The sequence below is a fragment of the Tamandua tetradactyla genome, chromosome 4, assembly GCF_023851605.1.
Source record: "Tamandua tetradactyla isolate mTamTet1 chromosome 4, mTamTet1.pri, whole genome shotgun sequence".
Lineage (NCBI taxonomy): Eukaryota > Metazoa > Chordata > Mammalia > Pilosa > Myrmecophagidae > Tamandua > Tamandua tetradactyla.
Window position 1 is genome coordinate 76,680,397 of NC_135330.1, and position 18,526 is coordinate 76,698,922.

Genomic DNA, 18,526 nt, shown 5'->3' on the forward strand with positions numbered 1-18,526 from the left:
CATTGTTTTTCCTATCTGCAAATATTCTGAATTCCAAATAACCAGTTTTACCATGCAGGTTGGGACACCACTGTTTTATAAACTGAGAGCTGCCTGCAACCAATGAAATATTGAGATTGACCCTGTGAACTGACAACAAAGAAGTTTATTTCTGGATTGAGAACTAACTGGCACAGTTGCAGGGACTCTGTATTACACAACTCCAGGGAGCATCATTCTTCATGTGTAAAATTGGTATTAAGAATAGATATTCCAACAAAAAGAGAAGACATTTAGAACATAATGTTCCTGAAACTAGAAGTATTATAGTGGAATGTGACCATTTACTTGTACTTGGGGAAAAGTACATTGGGAATTACAAAGCCTTATGAATATTATCTTACTGGGAGAGGAGTTACTCATAATCTACTTACACACAGAGACAGAAACCTGTGTATCATATGCTACCCAAAAGTAAATGGATTGCAGAAGTAAGCATTTTAAAAAGCAAGGAAGCAAATAGTTCCTTTGATCCTTCTGAATATAATCATAGGATATAGACAGATAGGAAAAGACAAACAGAAGAGATTTCCTCAGCTTTCCAGAGTCTCTGTCATATGTTTTTTTCATTTTTGTCTAAATAAGTATGATTATTGAATTATTTTTTCTTTAGGATTTCAATTAAGGCATTCAGAAAAGATTATCCTGGGTTGGCACAGAAGACATGGCCAGCTACACATTATTCGGAACATAGAGACAGAGATGACGTCCAGCATGATATTTTAAATTGTCCCTTGAAAGGAAAGAGGGGGGTCAGAGATTGTGATACAGTTTTGAGTGTAGACAATAATTCATTGGTTTAGATACAGCTTCTTCAGTGATGGATACAATGAAAGACTTTCCCCACATGAGGTGGACTCAAATTTAGAATTTCAGGTTTAGATCTCCCGATAATTTGCCAATCCATAGTTGGTCTTCCCAAATTCTATACCTTTGAGAGTCTTCTGATGATATTTCTATAGGAGAAAGTCTTTCTTTAACTGAAGACACATACTTTAAAAAAATGAGGGGGTGCGAGGGTATTTCAGTGTAGAATTCTCGCCTGCCATGTGGGAGACCTGGGTTTGATTCCTGGCCCATGCACTCCTACCCACCAAAAAAAATCTTTTTCAATAAGTAGTACTGTGATAATGGCACAGTCACATGGAAAAAGAATGAAATGTGACCCCCATCATACTGCATGCAAAAAAGAAAAAAAGAGTGATTTCTTCATTCAGTCTGCCAAAGTCCTCATTCTGAAACTTTGCCAATCACTTTACTCCTACTTTAACTGTAGAAGCATGGACAGTCAGGAAGGAAAAGGAGATAATATAAGTAGGGGAGGAGGAGAAATAAGGGAAAGATTAAGAGAAAAAGGAAAAATGATGGAAAAAAAGAGGAAGCTTAACAAAGAGGGAGCATATTGTCTCCATTCACTCAAACTTGGAATAGCACCCAAAAATCAAATGGAATGCAACTTCTTGGTGTATCACCTCCTTCCCTGGAGGAGGCCAGAAGGCTAAAATTGACAGAGGTCTTAGAGATGATTCCATCCGAAGTTTTCATTTTACAAGTAAGGAACAGAAGCCCTGGGTGGCAAAGTGACTTACTAAGTCATGGTTAGAAGCCAGATTCACCAAGGACCAGTGTAAATACTGCTGCCTGAAAGCAATAATGGCTTTCTCAAGTCATAGACAACTGCTAATGACACCAATAGTAAGATGAGATGGAGATGCCTTTCTCTCTCTGGGGGCAAAACACAGCTCAGTTCATAGTGTTAGAACCTTCTGGAACAGCTAGAGTTGGGTAAGACCCAGATGACCCAACTTCCAAGGTAATTTGACCCTTGGACATAGCACACTACAAATTTAGAGGGACAGGTTCTAACCTCAACTTTTTATACTCTGAACAAATCATCTCTGGTGGCGATGATGACATAAGAGTTTTGATAATATATTAAGAGCTCTTCTCTCCATCAGTCAGGTTACAACTGAGGACTCCCTCAGTCTTTAATGAAATACATAGCATGATATGAAATAAATGGCAGATATCAAGTGGTAGTTAGAGCCTAAGACCAAATGGCATCATCATTAGCTATCATTCAAGAAAGGGCAAAAAAAGTAAAAGGTGGACAGGAAAGTAGGCTTTGTTGAACAAAGATAAATGTGGAGAGTGCTTAAGAGGGGAATGGATGGAGGAAGGAGGCATTTGCTCAATCAGTACCTATTTTCAGAATTTCCTTCAAGCTGGCTTGGACTGAGAGCCATCAATTATTTAAAAGATGTAACAAGATGCTTCCTTTGTTGAGGCAAATCTGCAAGCAGACCCCGAGAGAGAATAAAAAATGAATTAAGCAGAATTTATTAGTGTGCTTGAAGAAAACAAAGATTTAGCTATCGAGATTGTCTTTTTTTAGAAATAGCACAATTTTGTCTCCTAAAATCTACTAACTCTTTTTTCTCCCCCTATCTATTTATTATTTCCTACAGTAGATTACACTAAAAGAGAAGTAAATCATTTCCTAAATTTCCCCTTTCTTTTCAGATTCAGCTTGATGCATTGTCTTCATTTATATTACAAATACACTAATCTGAAACACTGTTTATACCAAGTAGCATTTTAAATGAAAGGTACACGAAATTGCATCACTCACATTTTAAAAATGACTTTCGACTCCGGATCTCATAAAAAACAACCGACAGTGTTCTCAGTCTTGGCTGCTATACTTCAGTCCAGTGAATGAAATTCAATTAGTGGGCTTTGTACTTAGGACATTATGATTCTGATGGTTGGTCTGATCAAAACTGGTGTGCCAAGCCTTAGTTCTGGTTTTTGGCAACCACAGTTAAGAAAAAAATTCAATAGAGAAGTTTGGCATGACCAAAGTTAGCTTCAGAAGAGCTGACTTTTCACAATCGTTAGAAAATATGGGAGGAGAGCTGCTCCCTGAAACAGCTCATTATTTACTAAATGAATGAATTAACTTTTAGAGAAATCTCAGTACCCCCAGTGAGTCTGTCATTACCAATTTTAGTACTTCCCCAAAATAACAATTGGCTGAAAATAAACCACTAGCAACCAGAACCAATAAATTACAGATTTAATTCATCCTTGGGTTTTGATCTGCCTCAGCTTGTGTTCCAAATACTAAAGAGACCAAAGTCTTAGTGATGACATGGCTGTGAGAATAACCCTTCTAATTAAAACAAAGAATGCCTACCAAATACTAAACCCTGGGCCCTAATGGTGACAACCCAGACTACATTATCAGTTCGAGAAGTGCCGCATGTTTAACTATTCTGAAACCCATTCATAGCAAATAATCATAATAATAACAACTTGGCTAAAGCATATCGAGTCACATGTCTGGACTCTCCATCTTGGCCCTCTGCCGTCTGCATGGGTCAAACAGAATGTAAGAGCCAATCTAACTGACCATCACATGGACAGTTGGACAATGCAGATAAACAAACAAAGGTGGTTATTTCAGAAGGATATAAGCAATTGGTCTACGAATAACAAAATTAATTAGCCAGCTGAGATCCCAATGTCCATTGGAATTTCAGAGCCTTTTTCGTGAAACAAGACAAGCTCATGCTTCTCCTACAGGGAATGACACCACCACCCACTCATTTTACAAGTCAGAAACGAAGGAATCATCATTGGCACCTCCTTTTCTCTTGTCATCATTATTCATTCCATCACTAAATCCCACCCCCCCCCCCTTTAGGAAAACAATTACGGGAATAATCGCAAGAAATTCCAAAAAAAGAACTATTCAGAGATGGCATCTGACTTTTCGGGAATACTCCTTGGAAAGCTGTTTGAGAAACTTTAAATTGTGTCTGAGCTTGACCCAGGACACAGTGCAGACGGGTGGATTTGGCTCACTGTGCTCTTGATGCTATGTTTCTCTGACTCAAAAAATGTAAATACCCATCTGTCCTTGATGTCACACAAAAAAACCACTGATGATATTTTAGATGATAAAGAAACCTATTTGGAACTGAATCTTTCCCTGTGTCAGATACCAAAGGGAAAATGCTTGCTCACTTCCTTCCCACAAATGGGCTTCTGCCTCAGGTGTGCTATCTCAGAATTCATAAGTAAAGGGCAATGCTAGAGTAGCTGGTAGTAGCATGCATGAGCTGATTCTTTATGTTTCCTCCCAAAACCATGTTCAGAGACTTCATTCGGGTAGCAGGAAATCAGCCATAGTGGGAGTACTTACACCAAGGAAATCAGAATATGCTACAAGTCAGGTCCCTCCCAACCCCACTCTCCAACCTCATAGAAACAATCTACCAGCACATCCAAAGGCTTCGATTTAGTTTCCTTGTTGGCACATAAAAAGTACTATTGAGTGTCCTGCATCAATACCCATCTTTTTTCTTCTCTTTTCCTTTTACAGTGGACACTAGCTAATAGTTCACCAAAGCCTAGTCCTCCTCTTCCTCAGCATATAGTTAGATCATATTCCCCAGCTTCCTTTGCACTCACACGTTGCCAAGCATTTGTGTGCCCATCCATGGAAAGTGAGTGGAAGTGACACATTCAACTCCAGCCTTGGCACATCAAACTTCCTGTTCTAGTTTGCTAGCTGCCGGAATGGAACACACCAGAGATGACTGGCTTTTAATAAAAGGGGATTTATTTCATTAGTTCTTCAGAGGAAAGGCAGCTAACTTTCAACTGAGGTTCTTTCTTACGTGAGAAGGCACAGGGCGATCTCTGCTGGCCTTCTCTCCAGGCCTCTGGGTTCCAACAACTTTCCCCAGGGTGATTCCTTTCTGCATCTCCAAAGGCCTGGGCTGAGCTGCAAGTGCTGAGATGAGGTACGCTGAGCTGCTTGGGCTGTGCTATGTTGAGTCTCTTGTTTAAGCACCAGCCAATTGAGTCAAACATCATTCACTGCAGCAGGCCTGCCTCCTAGCCGACTGCAGATGTAATCAGCAGCAGATGAGGGCCACGTACCATTGGCTCATGTCCACAGCAACAGAACTAGGTGCCTTCACCTGGTCAAGTTGGCAACTGAATCTAACTACCACACTTCCCCACACAGTATTCCAAAATGGACTTTCCATGAAAGAAAAAGAACTTTTATTGTTTGAACCATTAAATATTTGAGTGTTCTCTGTTTCTCTCTCTCTCTCTCTCTCTTTGTGATACCCCAGTGACTACCACCTTAGCACTCGTTCTTGCCTTTTTTCAACTATTTTCTTTCTTCCCTCTGAATACGATAAATCTAGGGGAGAGAACAGCTTGAGTTTGGGAAGATAGAAATAGGGAACCCAATATGGTATTGTTTTCTCACCCCGAGTTTTTATTTCCTTTAAGAACTTTTGTGTCTATGTGCTTTGGGCAATTCATTTCAACAGTGAACAGCTAGAAAGCTGCGTTATGTGCAGATAACTGTGACAGAGTGGGCAGTTTATTCTTTTTCCCTTTAGTGATGTCATCTAAACAAAATGTTCCAATTTAGGATCACTTCCACTTTAGAAAGATATGATGAATCCGATCCATATGCTCTAGGTCTTGTCAGAAAATTAAGTATAAAATGGTAATGATAATATACAATTAAAATGAGCACTCTAGACATATTTAATGTCCCCCGACCTGACTTTCTTCTGTCGTTATGGACAAAAAATATGAATTCATTATTTGCAAATAACGCAGATGCCTAACAGCATAAAAGGAGCTATTTTAGGGAAGGGGAAGAGAGGGAAAAGGATGAGAAGGGGAGGGGAGGGGAGGGGAGGCGAAGGAAAGGGAAGGAAACAAAAAAGTTGTTTTAACCTCTCCAAATTATTTACCGTGTAAAGCATCTCACATTTCCTCCCTATAAACTTATCTAAGAAATCTATCTGGGGGTGTTTGGGGCAGTTGTGTTTTTAAAAGCTTTAACAATCCTAGCTCTGGAGCTTAATCACTGGTATATGTTACAGGACCAGATGGTTCAAGTGGGTGTTTGTTTACAAGCTTTTTGCCTAAGGTTTTCAGTTGCTTTTTAGACCAAAGCTGAACATTTCCAGGAGACAAAGCTGAACATTTCAACTAAGCAGACGATGAGGAGCTAATGAAAAACAACTGGATTTCACAGGTCCCTAGGCTTCTAGCCTGCGCTCTGCCACCATCCTGCACACCCTCAAAAGGATATGTTTAGAGCCAAAGGAACAAGAACGTAAGCTGAAAGTGCTTCAAGTTTGCTATGGAACTCACACATACTGGGGGTGAGAGGATGAAAACAGGTGGCCACTGTCTGTGGACCCACCAGAGAACAGGGCACCACCCCCCAACACCTTCAGCATCTTGGAGCTCAATAACTTAACAGGCTTGCAGTTCCTACTGGCTTCAGAAACTGAGCTGTTTTGGCCAACTCCATCCACCTCCACTCCCTCCTTCTGGATGTGGATGAAAAGAGAGAAAGGAAACTTTCTTGGCTACTCCGCCATTCTTTGTTTCCTGTACATTAACCACATAGCCACTAATTGCAAACATGCAAAGGCTGCAGGCTTCTTTACCAACAATTTTAAAGGAGAATGAAAGTTTGTGTCCAGGCACAAACTCTCATGGCTATGAAAAGATGAGTATGCATTTCTTGTTTTCTATATGAGAAAATCTCCTTTCTCCTATCTCACTGTGTACCCTGATACTTATCGTCTTTACACTGAAAGAAAGGCAGTCAGTATTTGGTTATCTTCATTTTTAACAAGATTAATAATGTTCAGCCTAGCTAGTACACCTGGAATTAATGTCTGAGATCATAAGCTGTCTCTGTCTCTTTTATGGCTTACTCGCACTGGTTTCATTCCTGTCACCATCCAGTCAGTACTGAGAAATAAGATATTTGAAGTGAAAAGGCAGGAAAAGTATACGGAAATGTTACTGTGTCATGGAGCTTGCCTCTATTATATCCTACAACAAATGAGAAATTAGAAACGAACAAAAAATGCATCTGATCAACTATCATACATTATATCATATATATTATATCATATATTATATGATAGTAGAAAGCTTTCTCTCTTCTATTAGTTTGGGGTCAAAATCAACTGACTTTTTCCTAAGTTCTTTTTGACGACCTCAGCAAAGTGTGATCTCATTTAACTGTCTTTAGGATAAGGAATGCACTCCATTTATCCTTAATTACACAGAGACCAACACAGATTCTGACACACAGTTGGGGCTGCATGAAAGCATGCGGAATGAATGAAAGCATGCATTATTAGATATGACTATTCTCTTTCAGTGCTAATGAACTCAAAGCTTCATTTAATATGTTATTGGTCTTTATAATGCAAAATTAGGAACGATTAGATTAATTAACACATTTATGGTTTAGTTGACTGTTCCACCTTCCGTCCTGAAGGCAATTCTTTAGGAAAGAGCTTTTACAGTGTTTATGATCTTAACTAAAGGAGAGTGTGACTGGTGAAATTGAAGTAGACTTGAAATACTGTCTTGATTTACAACAAAAAATCAAGCTTAGAAAATGTGTCTGACACGAAAACGGCATCGGCCATATATAGTGGTAAACCTGTAATTAGAACGTGTATATGAATTAATAAATGGTAGCCAGCTTTGTAAAGATCTACAGGTTAAACAGAAAGCCCATTCCTGATTTGCTAACTTTTCCTCCACCACAGTGGACACAAATTATTTATTCCTATGTATGAAAAAGACCACTTTACATGATTATTGGAGATGTTCATTATCTGATTGTTTGGGAAAAACAATCAAATATGTGAGGGACCTACACCCCTTGTCTTCACAATAAAAATCCTTTTGAGAACAAAACCAGGATACTTAGTTATAATTCACCCACCTTAAAAGAAGAAACCAGAAAACCAGGCCAGAGGTTTGGATCATTAGCTTTATCCCTATTCTGAAAACACACTTCTCTTCTTCTTATTATTATTCTTTAATGTACAGAGTCTCCACATAATGAAAGGTCACATATAGAGCTTTCAGGATATGTGGACCATAAAATTTAGTTTTAAATTATTGGTCACGTGAAATGACGTTTTAAACCCAAGACGTGATTTCATCTAATCCTACCCTATATGGGCTCTGACCCTATAGAGCTCCTTCCCTGAAGACCAAAGAAGAGTATCACACCAGCAATAGCCACAAAATACCGCTTGTATTCACAGTTTATGTCTTATATACTGTCAGCAACAGCATATTCATTTAGCATCACACACAGTTATCTCGGGACTCAGATGATGCAGCAAGTGTCAATAGTGATGTTACTATTTATAGCCCAATAAACTACACTTTGACAATTTTAGTAATGTTAAGCTTAGAAAGCACTCCTAGTATTAATGCCTTAATACAGATAGATTGCTGTAAGCATAGTTTATAGCATGGAACATAAACACAAATCCAGCGATGCTAATAAATCACTTTCTTGACTGCTTAAAAACATACTGCCAAAATGGGCTTTCTTTACGCATTACACAATGGAGCAGAAGGCAGCGATATATATTTAAATTTTCCATTTTTAACCTGTCACTCAAAAACTTTTCATACTTTTTTTTAGCTTATTGATCTTACCGGCTTGTGATAAGACTTCAACTGCTTGGTTGGGCTGTTTTTAGCTCCTGCTTCTTATTAAAAGAGCTAAATCAGGAATCATAAAATGCTACTCATTTAGCATGTTTCAATAGAAATGAAAGCTAAAAACAGCACCAAAATAGTGTAGCCCTCATATTTTATTGCCCTAGAATCCCAGAGTTAACTACCATATAGAATATCATGATAATGGGCATAAAGGAGTCAGGTATATACACACCTGAAAATAAAGAGTGAATTAAATATGTTGAATTAGTTGTTACATGTTTCCTTATTCTTTGTTTTAAATATTTTCATACTGGAGTTTTATCTGGGGGTTCTGTACTTTCATTTCCCACACTTTTTCTTTTACTTACAAAGAAACATCCATCCTTAGTGGTTTGGCTGCTCCTAAACTACAATATGCATTCTATATCACAGCAGCGGAGTGCTTGGCTGTGACCTCTCAACCAGCTTGTGTCTTCTCTCCTTCCCATAAACTCTTCACTTACGGTGGCTGCTTTGTGTGGGCATTGAGTAGAAAATTATGTACCACAATCAGAACATGTTCACACATTGCGTTTGGACTCAGAACCCTCTCAAACCTGTATCAGTTCCCACATTAGACCCTCTATGAGCTCTTCAGCAGAGTGTGATTTGTTTCTCCTCTCAGTACTGGCCCCAAAGTCCAAGGCTCAGCGTGGGAATGACCCGAGTAGCTGATTGCCCATATATACATATTTTTAATATTTTTATTGATAAGTTTTCACACACATACAGACCATACATGGTGTGCAATCAGTGGCTCACAATATCATCACATAGTTGTGTATTCATCACCCCGATTGTTTTTAGAACATTTGCGTCACTCCAGAAAAAGAAATAAAAAGAAAAAATTCATACATCCCATATACTTTACTCCTCCCTCTCACTGACCACTAGTATTTTCATCTTCCCAATTAATTTTATTCCTTATCCCCCATTATTTATTTACTTTTTATCCTTTTTCTTATTCATCTGTCCATTTCCTGGACAAAAGGAGCATCAGACACAAAGTTTTCACAATCACACAGTTACATTGTAAAAGCTTTACTGATATACCATCCTCTTCAAGAATTAAGGCTACTGGACCCAGTTCAACAGTTTCAGGTACTTCCCTCTAGCCACTCCAATACACCATAACTTAAAAAGAGGATATCTATACAATGTATAAGAATAAATCTCCAGGATAACCTCTCAACTCTGTTTGAAATCTCTCAAACACTGAAACTTTATTCTGTCTTATTTCTCTCTTCCACCTCTCAGCCAAGTAGGCTTTCTCAATCCTATGATACTGGGTCCTGGCTCATCCTGGAAGCTCTGTCCCACGTTGCCAGGTTGTGTTACACCCCTGGGAGTCATGTCCCACGTGGTGCAGGAGGGCGGTGAGTTCACCTGCTGAGTTGTAACTGTCCATATTTTGCAAAGGGCTGCACAGAAAGGGGAAGCAACTGCTTCACAAGGCCAGCATCCATCTTAGATACTTCCATGAAGAACGAGTTGTGTGTTCATGGTTGTGTATCTCAGTCCTTCACCTTCACCCCTCAGCTCTGACAGAGCACTGAGCCTGCTCTTCCCCTTGGCACCTCCCCGGATATCCTCCCCACTAGGGTGGTGGTGGTGACTCATAAACTTCCCCCAGATCTATTCTGGGCAGCTCTAGCAACTGGAATTTTTGTTGTGGTCCTTATATTCACCATCTGAGAGGATCCTGAGAGCTGTGCAAGGTAGTAAAATTGGTTAGAAAGATATATATAGACTAAGGGGAGATTTTTTTTTCTTGGTATTTCTAAAATCATTGGCCTTCCACCAACATTTCTTGCTATTCCCAATAATTTTTTAACTTCCTGCAACATTTCAAACTGACTGTCCAAATCTTTCATGGGCAATGCCTATAGTCATCAGTTTTCCATCTCACACTCTCATTTCTGTGTCTCTCATTCACCACTGATGCAACTGCTTCTTCAAGCATTCACTCACAATCACCCTGCATTGGGCCACTCCTGCTTATCTAAAATCTGCATATGTGTGTGTTTGCATGTGTGTATGAACATGCAGGCATAGTGGAATATGCACGCCCAACCATAGAGGCGCTTTTCCATTTTCTCCCCACATAAATATGGTGATGAATTGGCCACTTAAAGCTTTTCTGACAGCCAGGCGGAATGGTAGCTACAGTGACCAGGAAATGTCCTGGTTCCTCCTTGCAGTAAAGTATTCAGCGCACGTAATAATTATCCATCCATCTCGTTCACACTAAAGGCATGGCAATGCAATTTTAGCCTTATAATCAAGACCATATGACAAAACCCAAGGCCATTAGGGACCAATTTTGAGTATTCTCTGCAAGACAATGATTTTCCAACTGCACTTACATATGCTGAATAGTTACCTCTGCACGACCGCACCTGCTCTCATTTATGTAACCCCTCTGTTTTCCAGGGCTTTTCTTAGTAACGCAATAGAGCAAAGTTTTAAAAGCTCGCCAGTTTTTTTTCCCTTTCCGGCCATAAATTTTTTTTCATCTCCCAAAGCATAGTATAAAAATGCTGAGGGTGAAATTTTTGCCTATGCCACTGTCCGTATTTCAGAGCTTTGCTTTCCTCTCTTTTCTGTCTTCTCTGCCCCAACGTATTCATCCTCATTCTCAGCCATGTTTGCTTTTCTTTGAGCTGAAGTGTGTTCCTCCAGGCCCATAATTATTGCACATGTACTTTTGACCTCACCATTCAGGTTCAGTGACATCATAATGTTGTCTCTGAAAGGAGCATGATGTCATCATAAATCACAAAGCCATACAGGCAAAGGCCCAATTGGTAAAGGGTAAAGAATTATTTTGTGATTATATGAAATAGAACTCAAAATTTTTTTCATGTCTTATTTTACAACTCTTAAGGAAATGAATAATTCCATGCTCACTTTACAGACAGGAAGTAAATACTAAAAGTTATAATATGGGTTTTTCAATGATGTCTTATGAATTTGGGGGGCAGTAGGAAAAACAATTATTAAACTAGTTAGAAGAAAAATATTAAAGAGCCTATGAAAACTAGCCCAGAAACTATATTTTACTTCCATTATTTTAGATTCTCTATAGACTCCACTCATCTCCCTCTTTTTGCATTCTTAAAGGGAAGAGAATTATCTCTGAATATCAATTGTGCCATCTTATTCCTTTAGCTTATGAATCAGGTTGCATTCTAACACTTGTATCTGGACTCTCCTTCCTTAATGGACTTACTAATACGGGTTCCATCACCAATTTTGCTTTAATTGCAAGAGGTTTCATGGTTACAAAAATGCAATAAGTAATAACAATATAATAAAACATTTAAAATCCACTAGAGACTCTCTCCATTAAAGGAGTAATTACAAATTGCTGGTGTCCATTTTCAGGAGATTTCTCTGAAAACAGGCCATAAGCATTCCCTATTCATCCACTGAAGCTATCAAAACCAAGCTCAGTTGCTTCATCCTATGCTCTGGAAATACCATTGTTGTTCCTATTTCTTGCTGCTTAACTGAACATGATGAATTTTGGCCTGTTCTAGAGAAACAAGAGCAGAATGCATTATGCAATTTTCAACATAATGCATCCCAAAGCTACAAATTACTTGACCAAGGAATGTGTAAGTAAGGGGATCTTACAAAAAATGGGTCAAAGATCATGGTCTTAACATTCCACCAGTTGAACAATAGTCTAAGGACCTGATCAGGTACTAAATGTATATGTAATGCATGCCTCAGAATATCAAGGGTATCAAATATAAATGCATATGGTTCATGTTGATATATACGTTGCATTTCCCCAATTAGGTACTTGCCAGCTGACAGGCAGAGGAGTAAGTTATGACATCTCAGTAGTGATCCTGCCTGAGCATGTGTGAACTTAGCTGTTCATCTGATTGTCATCTTATTGGGAATATTTGCATTGGCAGCAGCATGTGGAGTTTTGTTTTAAGTTAAATTTCAATCTCTTAAAATGGCTTCAAAAAAAGATTGCCCTGTGGTGCTACACTGCCAGTAAAGATGGGGGTCTATTGAGAAGTTACTTTGTCACATTCAAATGGCCAAATCTTTCAGAAGAAATCCTAAAATTTTGAAAGCGAACAGAGGTTGGTGTAAATAATTCCTGTGCCACTCAGGTGCCACACATCTATGTGTCAAAAGCTTTCCATCAAGGAATATACAAAACCAAAAGTTTAACCAATTAAGAAAAACAAAACAGGGTGAATCCCGGTATTCAGCAATAATTGTGAAGTTGTATTTTTCATCCTAAAAGTGGTAGAGAATTCAAGATGATGAAGATGGTTTATGAAAAGCACTACATCACTGGGACACCTAAAATACTGATCAATAGACAAAAGTGATTCAGTAGAACCTAAATGTGGAAAGGTTTCAGTTACAGGCTTTCATTTCCTCCCTTGGCTTTGGGGATACCACTTTCTTTTTTCTCTCGTTCTCATTGGTTGCATCTGCCCATGCTGCGCTGTTGGGTTCTGCTCCTCTCTCCTTCCTCCAAGTGTCAGAAAAGCCACATCCTTGGATTTTTTCCCTTGTCTTTTATGCTCATATCCTAGATGGTCACAACTAATCCCCATGGCTTTGAAAACCATACTTTTGCTGAAAAATCCCAAATTTATCACTTTAGCAGAGAGTGACCTCTGAGTTCCAGATTCATTCATCCGCCTTCTTACTTAGCTTATCCCGTTGGATGTCTAAGACCCATTTCAAAATTAACATTTCCAAAAATGACTTCTGATTGCTCCCACCTTTTACTCAAAGCAATATATCCCCCGGTAATTTGTATTTTCCGGTTGCTCAGACCAAAACCTAAGAAATATCCTTGACTCTGTTCTTTCTCTACCACCGCTCATCCAATCCACTAGAGTCTAAGCAATTCTCATTACCACACCCTTACCACCCTGTCGCCGTCACCTCTCTCCCGGGCCACTGAAAAGGCAGTTTTCTACCCTCGTCCTCTGCAGTATCTTCACCAGAGTCTGCAGGGTGATACTATTTTCCTTTGTTAAAATTAAATTAAGGTTTTAATTACAATATTAATTAACTAGTGCTTACAATAAAATGCACAAATTTTAGGGTGCAGCTGGGTGAATTTTGACAAACATATACATCCCTACAGCCAACTCAATCAAGTTACAGGATATTTCTATCAGTCCAGAAAGTTTCCCTTATGTTCCTTCCCAGTTATTCCCCTCCTAAACAGAAGAAAAGGGAGCTGTTTTGCCTGATTCAGAATTTCACATGAATGGGACCTTACCAGTATGTCTTTTCTTTGGTGTCTGGCTTCTTTTCGCTTAGCATAATATTTATGAGTTTCATCCATGTTGCTCATTGTATTAGCAGTTTGTACCATTCTGTGGATGAGTAATATTCTATTACATAAATACACGTTCATTATTTGTCAATGGACATTTGGGATTGTTTCCAGTTTTTAGCTATTATAAATAAAAATGCTATAAACATTTTACATAAGACTTTTTGTGGATCTATGTTTTCCATTCTCTTGGGAAAAAAGCGCTAAGAGTGGAATTGCTAGGTCATAGGATAGGTGTATGCTTAATTTCCTAAGAAACTGCCAAAGTGTTTTCCAAAGTGGTTGTATTATTTTACACAACCATCAGCAATGGACGAACATTCAGGGCACACTACACAGTCACAAGTATTTGGTTATTGTCAGTGATTTGGGTTGTTTTTTATTTGTCATAACTTTAGCCAATCTAATAAGTGTGAAATGGTATCTCGCTGTGGTTTTAATTCACACTTCCCTGACAACTAATGCTTTTGAACCTTTATTCAAAAAGGCCATTTGTATATCTTCTTTTGTGAAATTTCTGTTCTAGTCTTCCGCTCGTGTTTAAGCAATGAACTTTTAAAAATGTCTCCTCTTGTCACTCCCCTGCTTAGAACAGTCCAATAGCATTTCAGACCACTTAGTAAAAGTCAAAATTCTTACAACATCTAGTAAGGCACCGTATGAGCTGTCCCCTGGGTAGCTGTGTGATTGCATCTCCTATGACCTGGTCGCCTTGCTCAAGCCATTCCAGCCTCCGGTGTCCTCGAACAACCAAGCACAGTTCCATGTAGGGACCTGTGTCTTTGTCCCCAGTACAGGAATTTTCTTGCCTCAGATATCCACCTGCCTGTTCTCTCACTTCCTTTAGTGCCCTTGCAATATTCTACATGACATAGCAACCCCATCTCTGGCAATCTCTGCTCCTTTTAACCAGTTTTATTTTGTTCATAGCACTGACATATTTTAACTTCCTTCCTTCCTTCCTTCCTTCTTTCCTTCCTGCCTTCTTTCTTCACATCTTCCTTTGCTCTCCCTCTCCTTCTCCCTCTGTATCCTTCTTTCTTTACTCTCTTTCTCTAAATAGTTTGTTTATCTCCCTTGACCAAAACATAAGCTTTGTGACGACAGGAACCCTTTACTGCTGAATGCCTTCTTTCCTTTCTGCGAAAGTTTGCTTATTACTGTATCCCCAGATTCTAAAACAAGATTTTAACTTTCTAAAAATATAGAGAAGACCATGAGTCTGAACTGTTTGCAAACTTAAGTACGCGAACTTTCCATCTTCAATTATATTTATTTTTAAAAGCTGCAAATGTATCTATTTTGTAAAAAAATAAGTACAAACTTGCTTAGAAAACTAAAATTCACGAGATGTTTTTAAAAATGAGGTGGAGTAAACACATGAACCAACTAGAATTTTCTAGAACAAAATGAAAAATGTTTATATACATACATGTACACATATATGCATAGAGGTTCTATTAAGTAGTGGTATAATAAAATAAATAAAGTAGCCTCTAATAAGTGTTTACTATGTGCCAGGAACTGTTAATGTTCACAGGAACCCATGAGGGACTATTTCCACTTTACAGATTAGGAAATTGAGGCTTAGAGTGTTTAAGTAAATTGCTAAGGTAAGTCTCAGGATTTAAACTATATTATATTGTATCATTGGTCAATAGATAAATACATACATACATTTATTTATATATACATATGTATGCACATATACAGATTTATATATACATTTAATTTAATTAGAAATAGAACATTTAAGAAATCTGGAAAATAGAGAAAAAGAAACAAACTAGTTTCTTGGAGGTTTTAAAATTTAACATGCATATGCTTTCTATGAAATTATAATAATGAATACATTTTTAATAGTTTTTGTTTTATTTCTGTAGCTATTAGAAAAATAATTTATACATCATATATGTAAGTTGTGGAACATAATAACAAAATGAACTCCCATGAACTTACCATCCAGCCTAAAAATTAAGTATTGCCAAAACCATTAAAGTTATTTATAGACCCTTCCTCAATCACACTCGGCTCCCTTCCTCATCAGAGGTAACCACAATCTTGAATTGTATGCATAGCATCCCATTTATTTTTTAGTAATTTTATGACATAAATATGTGTCCCTAAACAAATAAATTGTTTGATTTTATTTCTTTGTGAATTTCTAAAATGTTATCACACTGTATATAGTCATGTTGTTGTTTTTTTCATTAAATATTATGCTTCTGTGATTCTTCTATATTAATGCACATAGTTGTGGTTCATTCATTTCCCTTTGTATTCCATTGTATGAACAGACCAAAATTATCTGTCCATTCTCCTGTTAACGAGTTCTATCAAGACATATTATAAAGTCACATATATGATAATTATACAAGGATAGACAAATTGATCAATGGAACCAAATAGAGAGCTTAGAAACAGGACACACCATATGGTAACTTGGTATATAACATAAGTAAATTGCAGATCTGTGGGTAAAGGATGAACTATTCAGTAAATGATTCTGAGATAACTGATTATCCTTAAAAGAATCGAATATCTGAATGACTTCCAGTTATGAAAAGTAAAAATGAATAACATCATTTAAATGATTGATAAATTCTATCTAATGAAAAGTAAGAAATTCTTTTCATCAAAAGTTATCATAAAAAATAAAAGGAAAAGCCATAAACTCTTAGAAGATATATTAAAACCATACTACCTATTTCTTATTAAGAATTTCTAAAGTACAGTTCTATCCTCCCTGAAATAGACACTACCTTAAGAACAGCACATTTCTCTGAAAGTTCTTATTGTATTTTGGGGGTTCTATTTCTTCCTAGGGCTTGGAAGAGTCACTACTAAATGAACACTGCTGAATAACAGACTTATTTTATTTGCTTATTATTATTTTTTTTTTGCATGGGCAGGCACCGGGAATTGAACCTATGTCTCTGGCATGGCAAGCGAGAACTCTGCCTGCTGAGCCACTGAGGCCCGTCCCATTTTTTTTAATTAATTTATTTTTTACATGGGCAGGCACCAGGAATCGAACCCGGGTCCTCTGGCATGACAGGCAAGCGTTCTTGCCTGCTGAGCCACCGTGGCCCACCCCCCATTTTTTTTTTAATGGCAGACTTGTCTTAAGTAGTTTTCTGTTGCAGCATATGTAAAATTCTACCTTGCTCTAAACAAAGACAACTAACTATAGGTGGCATTGTTGGAGCATATATCATGTACTCAATTACCTGAATGACAGAAAAGACAGATACTAGTGAAAACTTCATTTAAGTTTTTTAATCCAATTGAACCAGAAGGTCATTGACACATGGGTAATTGCTATTGAAAACCATTTGACTGAAAGAGCAAAAACACATACTCACATATACCCACAAAATAAACTGGGACATAATCTTTACTACAGATTATTCACTTAAAAAAATTACCTGGTAAAGTTCTTGCTTCTTGCTGAAGATCATTACTGCTGTTATTTTGTCTAATACATTTTTAAGTAATTCTAAAACAATAGTCAAACTATTGTAATTTACACAACCCAAATAAAGAAAAATTGCCAGTCCTTTCTTCTCCTATCTTTCCGACCACAAACAGAAAGTCTAATTTTTAAACTTTGTTCTAGTCCTAAACTATAGAATAAACATGCAAAAAATGAAAAGAACGAGAGACGGAAGTGATTTCTAAGAATCTGGGAAACTTCACACACATGAACACGAGCGCGCGCACACACATACACGCGTACACACGTGCACACACGCGTGTGTGTGCACACGCAGACCCACACGCGTGCACACACACACCCTTGCTATAGATGGGCCACACTGGTAGGTTTGTAACTGTAGAGTGAGGCCCTGGCATTGCTCAAGTACTGCTGAATGCCAATAACCTGGTTATTTCTACCTCCTGGGGTCCCTGGTAAAGTTTTGAAGTTTTTTTAGATTTCCTCTCTGTCTTCATTTCCCTTATCCGTGAATGTTTAAAAGTGTGTTGCCACCTGAAAACACAGCAGAGAGACATGTGAATGAACACATCAGACAAAAGTTCCATTTGTAAAGTCCTGCATTGGGCTCTTCCATTAGAGAATGGGTCCCACAAGCAAGGACCATTTTTTCATCTAAGTCATAATAACCACAGTTAGGCCAGCAAAGTCTATGGTTGTGGCTGTTGTTGTTTTTTTTTCAAAGCCAGCACAATACCAGAATGCACGAACATTATATAGGAGCCACTGAAATATAATCATTTCAAAGCTATTTACAAAGATTATATTTCAGGGCTATAACCAATGTCAGACATGCGAACCTTAGAGCTTAGAAAAGAACAGTGAAAATGAGCACATGTGTGGAAAATAACAGCTGAGAAATATATATATTAATATGGCAAGATGGTGCTTAATCAAAGGAAGAATTAGGTAGAATATCACTCTCCCTGCATACAGATGGCGGTTGAGTTTGAGACCCATCTGTGTCATGTACAAGCCACGTGACTCTGAACAGTTTCTATAATCTCTCTAGGCTGTTTGGTAAAAAGAGAGGAAATGATACTCATTCAGTGTTTCAAAGATTCAACAAGTTGATGTTCTTA

General features: G+C 38.0%; 1 protein-coding gene and 1 long non-coding RNA gene across 10 annotated transcripts in view; both read right to left on the reverse strand.

The window, feature by feature from the left end:
* ESRRG (estrogen related receptor gamma) overlaps nucleotides 1–18,526 on the reverse strand; it is a 625,071-nt gene that overhangs the window by 481,620 nt on the left and 124,925 nt on the right. The gene's annotated exons all lie outside the window — the stretch shown is intronic.
* LOC143679075 (uncharacterized) lies at nucleotides 9,813–11,322 on the reverse strand. Of its 2 annotated transcripts, none has more exons than XR_013173542.1 (2): nucleotides 11,003–11,322; nucleotides 9,813–10,328 (listed from the first exon to the last, which is right to left on the reverse strand). It is a non-coding gene; the product is annotated as an uncharacterized LOC143679075 (long non-coding RNA). The 2 variants fall into 2 exon arrangements; XR_013173543.1 differs by having other exon boundaries at nucleotides 10,986–11,322.